Genomic DNA, 11177 nt, shown 5'->3' on the forward strand with positions numbered 1-11177 from the left:
CCTCATGTCTCTGTCTCTGCCTCGCTCTCACTTGCTCTTCACACTTTTCACACTCCAGCTTTGGCTCTCTCATCTTGCCCTTGCCCCTACTCTCTTTCTTACTCATGCTTTCTCCCTATTTCTTTCTTTCACTCTTGCTCTCTCACCCTCAGTCTCGCTCTCTCCCTCTTATTCTTCCTCCTGTAATTTGTAAAACGATCTCCCCACGTTTGTAGTTTCAGTATCACCTGCACAGAGGTATCTTCTCTATATTTGTAGCTGTGGGGCTCTTTGAGTTGATAATAACAGAAACCAGCTTTGACTGGCTGCAAAAAAAGGAGGGGAAATTTATTAGAAGGTTCCAGAGACATCTCACAGAATCAAGAGTTGAAGAGTCATGAACAGAAATGGCCCTAGGGTCCACTGCTAATACATGAACTTAATACTAGTAATTCCCAGTCTCCTTGATTTTCTATTCCTGCTTTCAAATTCCTGGGAGAGAGAATTCAACTAACTCAGATCTCACTGTGGCTCAATCAGCTCTGGATGGAGGTGCAGGGTTGCTATATGCAGTTGAGACCAGTTCGGGTTTGCCAATGTCTATTGCACTGTTCCCAGTGTTTGTAAACTAGGCAGCAACCCAAATGGCTGTACCCTGAAATATCAATCCAGTCTTGGTTTTCTGACTTTTGGATGATAGACCCACTTGGATGAACCATAGTAGTGACTGAAATCCTCATCTTCTCTCTAACATCCACTGTTCAGTGGGATTCACTCTCACTAAGATGATAGTCTCTTGCCTGGTCCTCCAGCCTGGCTGTTATCACCGATTCCTCTATATCCTCGCCCACACTACACATCCAGTAACAGTCATACAAACTCAAGTCTGGGTGTAAGAAATAAAAGAGCACAATAAATAAGAAAACATAAAGTTCAGGGGATAATTACAAATAATTCACAAGTGTTTTCAACTGGAGTTGGGCTTTGGTCACAGTAAATAGAACACTTTAATATATGAATTGCCTAGTGATTCATATATTTATCCATTTAAAATATTTTCTGAGCACTGATTTTGTGCTGGTAATTAGGCAAGTCCCAGATCTTGAATCCTCTGGTCTAACAAGGATGATCAGGAACTAGTTAAGGAGCCTCACAGAACTGTATGTAATTTACAACTGTTTTAAGTACTCCAAAGGAGAGGTATGAAGGTTTTGAGCACAGTTAATGGCAGGCCAAGGAGTCTTTATTTATTTATTTATTTAGGCTGCACCGGGTCTTAGTTGCGGCACGCGGGATCTTTTAGTTGCAGCATGCGGACTTAGTTGCGGCATTCGAACTCTTAGTTGCAGCATGCATGCGGGATCCAGTTTCCCGACCTGGGATCGAACCCGGGCCTCCTGCCCTGAGAGCTCGGAGTCTTACCCACTGGACCACCAGGGAAGTCCCCAGGGGCGTCGTTCCCTGAGGAACCGGTGCTTGCTCTGAGATCAGAGGCTAGGAGTGGAGGTGTCGGGGAGCAGAAATCGAGAAGAGACTTCCAGGCAGAGAGAGCAGGGTGTGGGTGGGCTCTGGTGCATTTGAGGAACTGGGAATCTAGAGTGCAATGGGAGAGCGGAGATGGATGAGGAGCAGGGTAAGAGGCACATGGGACAGTAGGCAGGGTCAACCCTCATGAGCAGGTCACAGATTTTGGCTGAGAAGCTGTCAAGGGCTTCTTAAACAGGAGTGTAACAGAATCAAATTCAAGTTTTAAAATGATCATCCTGGTTGCTGTGTGGAGAATGAATTGGAAGGGATTTGAGAGGATATGGGCAAAGTAAGGAACGCACTGAGTGAAATCTGGAAATAACTATTGTGAAATATCTGCGCATCCATAGAGTTGGCAGAAAGCCAAAATTCTCTGATAATTTTATGGCTGTTTTCATTTTGAACCTGCCAGTCATCATAGTTCAGAGGTTGTGTGAACAAAGTAGTAATAACGTCAAGAGAGAAATGTTAAGTGACTAGGATTTGCCCCAGATGATGAAATAATAATATGAATCAAGGATAACTCCTAGGTTTCTGGTTTGAGAAATTAGGTGTTTGCTATGACTGTCTACATTGTCTCCTTTACTTCTCTTTGAGTGTAGGTATCCAACATGAAGGGGCCATCCTGGTTATGCTTTTTCTTCAGTTGGTCAAGTTCCTAACTCAGCCTACATATTTAATTGATTTCTTTTGTCATCCACCATATTGGAAATAATGTACCTTTTTTTAAATGCTTGTACTTTCTCTAAAAGCCTGTAAATATTGTATTTTGGGGATTGCAGGAAATACCAAATTTAGGTACTTACGTTATTATGAAAGATGTCCTTCAAAACTCTCTGGTAGTTTATGACTCACTCAAACTCAAGGTTATTAGGAACATATTGAGACGTTTCAAAAATATCATTTTAAGTGTTGACAATTGTTCTTGATTATGGGAAAGTTGGAGACAATCTGAATATGCATTGCTGGAGACTGGGAAGGCAGAATGTGGTGGACACAGAGGCCTAAAGGAACAGAATAGATGTCCACACCTCAAGGGCTGTGTTCAGTACACAGTTATCTCCACGGGGAAGATGGGGCGGAGGCTAGAGTATTTCAGACTCACATTTTCCCTACAAGATTTTAATAATTAATTTCTTCCTTCTTCTCCCTTTCCTTCCCTTCACTCATTCAGTTAATGTTTTTTGAGTCTCAGCCACTGTGCAAGGCACAAAGCATACGGTAAAGAATGGCTTAGATGTTGTTCCTGTCCCAGTGGAGTGGGGAGACAGACAAGAACAAATGATCATATACATAAAAATATGGGTACAAATAGTGGTGAGTTCCTTGGAGGAAAAATAAATGTTGCTAAACTACAAAGAAGTAGGCTTTTTGACAAAGAGACATTGGAGTTGAGACCTAAAGAACAGAATTTCTTCAGAAGCTGGGGGAAGAGCATTTCAGTCCACAGGAATAGCATGTGCAACAGACCCAAAGACAAAAAGGGCCTGGTCTCTATGAGAAAATGAAAGGACATTGATATGGGTGCAAATATGAGCAAAGGGACCGGGGTACAAAATGGGGCCAGAGAAACATGCGGAGGCCAGGCCATTACACGCCCTCTAGGTCTTGTTGCTAATCTTAGATATTAGCCCACAGACAAACAGCATCTGTTGAAGGGTTTTGTGCTGGGGAGTAAAATGATTTGATTGACATTATAAGACCACGCCTTTGGCTACTATCAGGAGAAAGGTTTGGAACAGGAACATGAATGGGTGCCGGAAGAACCATTAGGAGGTTTTTCAGTAGTTCAGATGAGAAGTGGCTTGGACAAGGAAGCAGTAGTGGAGATGGAGAGGAGTGGGTGGATTTGGGAGCTATTCTAATGGTAGAATAAATAGAACTTGGTGTTACACTAGATATAATAATGAGACAAAAATGAAATCTAGGAAAACTCCTAGGTTTCTTGCTTGAGCAATTAGGTAGGTGTTGATACCATTAATGAGTAGGACAGACTCCTACTCTTGAAAGTCACATTTTCAAGAAAAGATCAGGAGTTCCGTGTTGGACATGTAAAGATTCCCGTGTAGTTGTGTACAGGTTGGTTATATGGGTCTAGAACTGAAAGAGCAATCAATGTGGGAGTACAGAAAACAGAAAACATATTTAAATTTATTAGAATTCATGAATTAACCAAGAAGGAGAGTATATAGTGAGAAGAGAAGAGAAGAAGCCCCAGGGCCAAGCCCTGAGGACATCCAGTCCTTAGGAAAGGAAGAAGCCAGGAAAGAGAAGGAGAGTCTAGGAGAAAATCCTAGAAGTGTGGTGGCATTAAAATCAAGAGGGGAGAATGTTTTGAGAAGAAGTGTTTGCTAACTGTGTCGCATGATGCTGAGATATTGAGTAAAATAAGACTGAATAATGTCCATTGGATCTGGCAGCATGGAAATCATTAAGGACCTTGAGAAGAACAGTGTGGGAGGGAAAGGAGGGGACAAAGCCAGTTTACAGTAGAATTAATTGTGAGTAGAAGGTGAAAGACTGGAAGTAACGTACGGACACAAATATTCCAAGATGTGTGACTATGAGAAGATAAACTATATAGGGGGGGACTGTATTGGACACCTCTTATATGTCACTTCAAATCTTGGCTCTACCTTTTCCCACAGCCACTGCCTTGGTAAGCTCTAAGCAGCAGTCAACCAGCTTCCCATAGGTTTCACTTGACATTGCCTTGTCTTGGGCCCCTCCTACTCTGGGGCTTCTTTGCTTTGTGGCTGGGAACTCCTGAGGGAACCTTTTTGGCATTCATGCCTACGTAACCCAGAATCCATGGGAGATAACATCCAAGGATAAACTTTGACCAGAGGGCAATGGGAGATGATGGATACATGCTTTCATTCCCTCTTATCCCTTGGGTGGATGATTTTCAGACATATTTCATAAATCTATGGGGAAGGACCCGTGAGGTTGAACATCAGGTACCTTTAAAGGTGGTAAAGAAAATAGGCATCTACGTATTAGCTTTACTTCTTTCCATGTTTTGCCCCTCTGTCCCCAATCCTAGGATCACTTCTAGATAAACCATCTACCTGTATGCAAACTTTCAACTCATACTAGAGCAGAATTGGGAAGGATCCAGCAGAAAACGAAAAGATGAAGACACAGAAGAGGGAAGGGATAACTAATAGAGCAGGGCCTTTGAGAAGGCCTTTGAGAGGAGATGGGACCCAGAGTGCTATGGAGAAACTGGCTGTTCAAAGGAGGAAGGATATTTCCTTTGCTGTGAGACAGGAGAGTACGTGAAGATCAATTTGGGGCAGGTCTGTCTGTAGTTTTGAGATTGTGCTGACGAGAGGGTTCCTATTTGTACGAGTCAGGACTCAACCAGAGACATAGACCCAGTAGGAGGTGGGTAGATAGATAGAGAGAGGGAGAGAGAGAGATTGATAGATTGCAAGGAATTGACTTGTATGATTGTAGGGCAACTCCAAAATCTGTAGGGCAGGCTGTGAGGAAGGGCATAATGGCTGAAACATCCACAGGCAGAATTTCTTCTTAATCAGGAAAGCTTCAGTTCTGTTCTTAAGGCCTTCCCACTGATTAGAATCAGGCCCACCCAGAATATCTAGGATAACCTCCCTCAGTAAAAGTCAACTGATTATGAATGTTAATTACATCTACTAAATACCTTCACAGCAACACCTAGATTAGCGTTTGAATAGCTGAGGACGGCAGCCTAGCCAAGTGGACACATCAAAAGACGGTCACGGGCTTCCCTGGTGGCGCAGTGGTTAAGAGTCTGCCTGCCAATGCAGGGGACACGGGTTCGAGCCCTGGTCTGGGAGGATCCCACATGCCGCAGAGCGGCTGGGCCCGTGAGCCACAACTACTGAGCCTGCGCGTCTGGAGCTTGTGCTCCGCAACAGGAGAGGCCGCGACAGTGAGAGGCCCGCGCACCGCGATGAAGAGTGGCCCCCGCTCGCTGGAACTGGAGAAAGCCCTCGCAAACGAGGACCCAGCACAGCCAAAAATAAATAAATAAATAAATTTATAAAGAGATATCTGTTTAAAAAAAAAAAAAAAGACGGTCACACTATCTATTTCGACCTCTAAAGCTGTGCTACCTAACGGAAAAGTTTGCATTGATGGAAATGTTTTATTTCTGCATCACCCAATACAACAGCCACTGGCCACATATGGCTGTTGAACACAATGCTTAGTGTAACTGAGGAACTAAATTTTGAATTTTATTTAATTTTAATTAATTTAAATACCCTTATGTGTCTATCGGCATGAAGTTCTAGAGTATAAATCCGGGTCATCAGTTGAGAATATTATTGCTAGCTAAAAGTAACGAATTGGTTGATCAAAACTGGCGTGCAAAAGTATAGCATGTTCTCATTTGCCCTTCAGTCTACACAGTGGGAGTTTTTCAGTCACAGCTATCATCTCTGATATTGATCTTGCAGTTTGCCAATATCACAGTTTGCAAACATTAACAGTAAACATGAGATTGTGATTCTAGCTGAGCAGCTCACCATGCAAAGCAGGTGTGCATTCCAGCGTGGAGCAAGCAACAGTTCGCTTCCTGTATGCACAAAGGCTCTTCCAGATGGCAAACTCATTATAAACAACAGCAGTCTGTACTGCATCATGTTCTCTGATTAATGGGTTGTGTTATCTTATCAGCACAATGAGAACACATGTGGTAGGAGAAATGCCCATTCCGACAAAGAAAAACTCAATGGTTTCTTAAAAATAGGAAGCATACATGCCACGTTCCCAAACACAATGCAATAAAACTCAAACTTAGCAATAACAACACAACTGCTTATGTTTGGAAATGTAAAAACATTATTCGAAATAATTCTTGGATCAAAAGGAACTGAAAACTGAAATTAAGACTTATTTAAATAAACTGAGAGTGAGACTACTATATATTAAAACACAGTAGTTGCAGCCAAACCTGATTAAAACACTTTTCTTAGATAGCTTTAAAATACCTTTTCAGAAACCAGGATAAAAATATAAACATAATTACACATTTAATTTCTGGAGGCTAGAAGAAGAGCATCAACATTAACCCAAGGAAAACAGAACATAGTAATAAAGACAAAAATAAAATTAAAATGTTGACTTGATAAATGAAAGCTAGAGTTTATTCTTTCAAATACACATAGTTCTAGAAAATTTTACATTAAAATAAGAAGAGAAAATGCAAATAAACAGTTTTAGGAAAGAGAAAGTATAAATTAGGAAATATGGAAATATTTGTATGTTTATAAATAATAATAACAAGTACTTATGGAGAGCTTTCTATGTTCAGGCACTGTGGTTGAAATATACTATGATTAAATAAACTGTTCATACAATAGAATACTGTGCAACTATTAAATGAAACAAAGTAAATCTATACATATGACATTGAAAGTTGTCCATAACATACTGACAGAGTGAAAAAGCCAAGTTACAAAGTTGGATGAATGTATGATCTCATTTAAAAAAATATATCTACTCGTATGTATCTATATGGATATCTGTATTTTAAAATCCAAAACAGTCTGGGGATGGAATTGAATCAGGGAAGAGAACTTCTGCATTCTACTTTATCCACTTCCGTATTGTTTAATTTTTTTTTTTTTAACAATGGGCACGTTTAATAAGTCCATGGATGATACTTTTAAAACCACTAAATGTGTTAAACATAGTATGAGTTCCTGAGAGACTACAGGTTGAACATTATTTCACTTAGGGGTTGTTCAAAGCAAGTCTGCTAGAACAAGTTCCCTTCTGCTCCATGCTAGTCAGCACCCACACTTCAATAAGCTGTGCTTTGCCATGTGCCTGGCACATTTTTGTGTTAGTGTTCTTCAAGCACGGTCATGAACTAATGAATCTTCCTAATGGCACATGTTATACAAGAAAGGAAAATGTGAATTTCCTGATGCCAGAAGGTGTCCAGTTGAAATATGCAAGAACTGCAGGGCTGTGTCAGAGAACCCCAGCTGACGAAGACCTTTTGGCGGCTGTGCAGGAGGGACCAAGGCTGTGTCCAACAGGGCACAGGCATGAGGGGAGGCGGGTGTTCAGAGCCAGAGTTACTTCCCTGCAGAATATCTTGACCAGTCCCTCTCGCGTGGCACCCAGACCTATTTTACATTATAATTTAATCAGCATGGTTTTTTTATTTTTCTCTATGCTGATTTCATGTCTGACTGTCTCTCGTTTCTGGCATGTTCATTGTATTCATTACATTTCTGTTGAGAATTTCTAAAGATGTCCTGATAATGACATGCAAGTTTTCCCGACCAGTAGAGCAACATTTGAAATTACCAGCAAGCTGTTCCTCCACAGCTGACAGCAAATATTACTGTTTACTTTATGGCTGACTGACTGACTGACAGACTTACAGAAGAATTTTGAGCTTAAAAGGGACCACTGAGATTAAATTAAGTTAAACAAAATTTATGAAGATCCTATTATGCTCCAGATCTTATTTTCCATCCCTTGGAGCTTACCTTCCTCAGCAATGGCACTCAAACTTCTGTGTGAATAAGGATCACCTGGAGAGTTTGTTAAACACAGACTCCTGGGTCCTACCAGAGTTTCTGACCCAGTAGGTCTGGGGTAGGGCCCCAGGATTTGCATTACTAACAAGTTACCCTGCACTGCTGCTGCCATTTTAGAGAATCATTGCTCTAGAGTGGCAATGTGCAACAGAAATTTAATGCCAGCCACAAATGCAAGCTACCTATGTAATTTTAAGTTTTCTAGAATCCATATTAAGTAAAAAGAAACAGGTGGAATCATTTTTTTTTTTTAAATTTACCATCTTAACCATTTTTTTTTTAAATTATTATTTATTTATTTATTTTTGGCTGTGTTGGGTCTTCGTTTCTGTGCGAGGGCTTTGTCTAGTTGCGGCGAGCGGGGGCCACTCTTCATCGCGGTGCGCGGGCCTCTCACTATCGTGGCCTCTCTTATTGCGGAGCACAGGCTCCAGACGTGCAGGCTCAGCAGTTGCGGCTCACGGGCCCAGTTGCTCCGCGGCATGTGGGATCCTCCCAGACCAGGGCTCGAACCCGTGTCCCCTGCATTGGCAGGCAGATTCCCAACCACTGCACCACCAGGGAAGCCCCCTGGAATCCTTTTTAATCACGTTATTTGACCTAATAGATCCAAAATCTTACCATCTCAACATGTAATCAGTATTATAAAAATTATTAATGACTTACTTTACTTTTGGGGGGAGAGGTGAGGAATTAAGTCTTCAAAATCTGATGTGTATTTTGTACTCACAGCACATCTCAGTTGGAACCAGCCACATTTCTAGCGCTCTGTAGCCATAGCCCCATGGCTGTACTCGGTGGCCAGTAGCCCCATGTTGCACAGTACAGTTCATATTAACTGGTGAGTCTTAACCATTTTTCTTCCCCAGTATACCTGAGGGATATGATACATTCCCAACAATAACAGTGACTCATTAAGGCTACATTTTCTGGAAAATATATGAGCAGCCCAGCCCTCATCCATTTGTATTAGGGGTTCATGCAGCTGGAGCAGGTGTAACATATTTAACCTGATGAGAATTGCTGTAGTTTTGGCAGGAAGGTCAATTCCAAGTATAGCACAATGTCCTGTCCGTATATATGTATTTTTTAACATCTTTATTGGAGGATAATTGCTTTACAATGGTGTGTTAGTTTCTGCTATATAACAAAGTGAATCAGCTATACGTATACATATATCCCCATATCTCCTCCCTCTTGCGTCTCCCTCCCACCCTCCCTATCCTACCCATGTCCTGTCCATATTTACCTAACATGTGAATCCTGTGGATTCACAGGAGACGTTGCGGGGGGGTGGGGGGGGGAGGGGAGCAGAAAGAACTGTTTCACGATGCCTCAAAGACAATTAGGCCTCAACAGCATTTTGGGGGGGGGGCTAGTAGAGGGGCTCCCAAGTCCTCAGGAAGGAGAAGTTACATGTTCTCTCCACAACTTGCCACAGAGTGGTGTTCACCTTTGGTATGGCAGGAGCAGCAGTGCCTAGCAAATGCGGAAGGTGGCAGAGCAATGGGGTGGCTTGGAAGAAGTGTTCTTGTTCAGTGAGTATGTATGAAGCCCTCTGGGAACTTCTAGAAACACTGGTAGAATGGAACTTAAAGGGGGAGGCTGAGGTCCATATAAGCATGTGAGACAGAGCCAGCAGCACCTGGTTTATTATTATTAGGGTGACCTCATTATGTGGATAAGTTGTGTAGGGGTTCAGAAGATTAGCTAGGGATATCAGGGAAGGCTACATATAGACCAGATCAAGCTTGCACTAGGCCTGGTGACTTTGGATGTGTAAAGATGGAGGAATTGGGTAATGAGGGGAGGGGGGAGGGAGTAGTTTCAGGAGAGGAAACAGCTTGAGAAAAGGCCCAAGCTGCCAAGAGGCATTTTGGCAGAAGCAGTGTCTGCCTGAAGGAACACAGGGAGAGCTATGGCTGCAAAAGATGGGCAGGACCAGACGATGTTGGGCCTAGAGTATCAGGCTTAGAACTTTGGACTTTGCTTCATAGGATATGGGGAACCCTTGAGAGTTTTTTAGCACGGCAATGTTATGATTAGATTGTTTGTCATAGAGAAAATAATTTAGCAGCTGCGTGTAGAATAAAATATTTTGAGAAAAGACTAGAAGCCAAGACCAGCTTTGCTGTCCTCAGGAAGGGTAAGTTGCTACCTGGGCCTGGAACAAGGGCTGGGAGTGGAGGTACAGGAAAGATTTGAGAGACAGCAGGAGTGGAACTGATAGCACTTCCAGGGGATGGTTGCAGGGGTAGGAATGAAGAAGGGAAAGAGAAACTGTGAAAGACAGATGTTGAAAAGGGACTAGCACTCAGGGAAGCAACAAAGGAAAGGAGAGAGGTTAGGGAGGAAGGAGAGAGAAGTGGGAGAGAGAAAGAGAGCCAGAGACAGACAGACCAGACAGACAGACAGATAGATGTCAGATAGAGGAGAGGGAAGAAAGACACAGATGGTACCAAGGTTTGGAAGCCAGTAGCTGGTGCAATCAGTGGTGACACCTTTAACAGAAATAGGGAAACACTCAGAAAAATCTAGTTACCTCAGTTTAGTTAATCCAGTCTTGGAATCATCACCTTATTAGGACTATTCATCGAAACTGAAGGGCAATGGCTAACTTTGTTCTGATTGTGACCTTTCCCTGGTACTTACTGGGAGAACTGTGGGCAGCAGAACCAGTGTCCTTGATGAGACAGTCCTGTTGTAAAATGGTAAGCTATCCCTGCCGGTAGAAGGCATATTCCACCATCTTCTGCCGAGAGAAGGAGCGATGCTGAACTCCTAACCAGGTGAGCTAATGTTCAGAAAAGATTTCTAACTCAACCCAAGACAGATACTGCTCAATTTTAGATAGTCCTTGGAGAGACGACACTTCCCTGACTCCCTCCAGGGCGGCAACATACACCTTTTGTTGCCCATAGCCATCTCAGGCGGGTCTCTGCCGGGCTGCCTGGGCACCACTGGATGTGTCACAAATGCAACTGTGGAAGCAGCTGGTCCATTTGTTTGATGCTCTCAGCCTCACATATCACCATATCAGACAGGCATTCTGCAGCACTCCCAAGACATAGATTCAAAGCCCAGATTTAGAGAAGTGGCTAGAAGTGATAATAAAAATCA

The 11177-nt window shown here is 42.6% G+C and overlaps 1 protein-coding gene across 9 annotated transcripts in view; it reads left to right on the forward strand.

The window, feature by feature from the left end:
- LOC309665919 (uncharacterized protein) overlaps positions 1-11177 on the forward strand; it is a 186769-nt gene that overhangs the window by 130871 nt on the left and 44721 nt on the right. The window lies entirely within an intron of this gene.

Source organism: Balaenoptera physalus (genome assembly GCF_965194825.1).
Source record: "Balaenoptera physalus genome assembly, chromosome: 8".
Taxonomy (NCBI): Eukaryota; Metazoa; Chordata; class Mammalia; order Artiodactyla; family Balaenopteridae; genus Balaenoptera; species Balaenoptera physalus.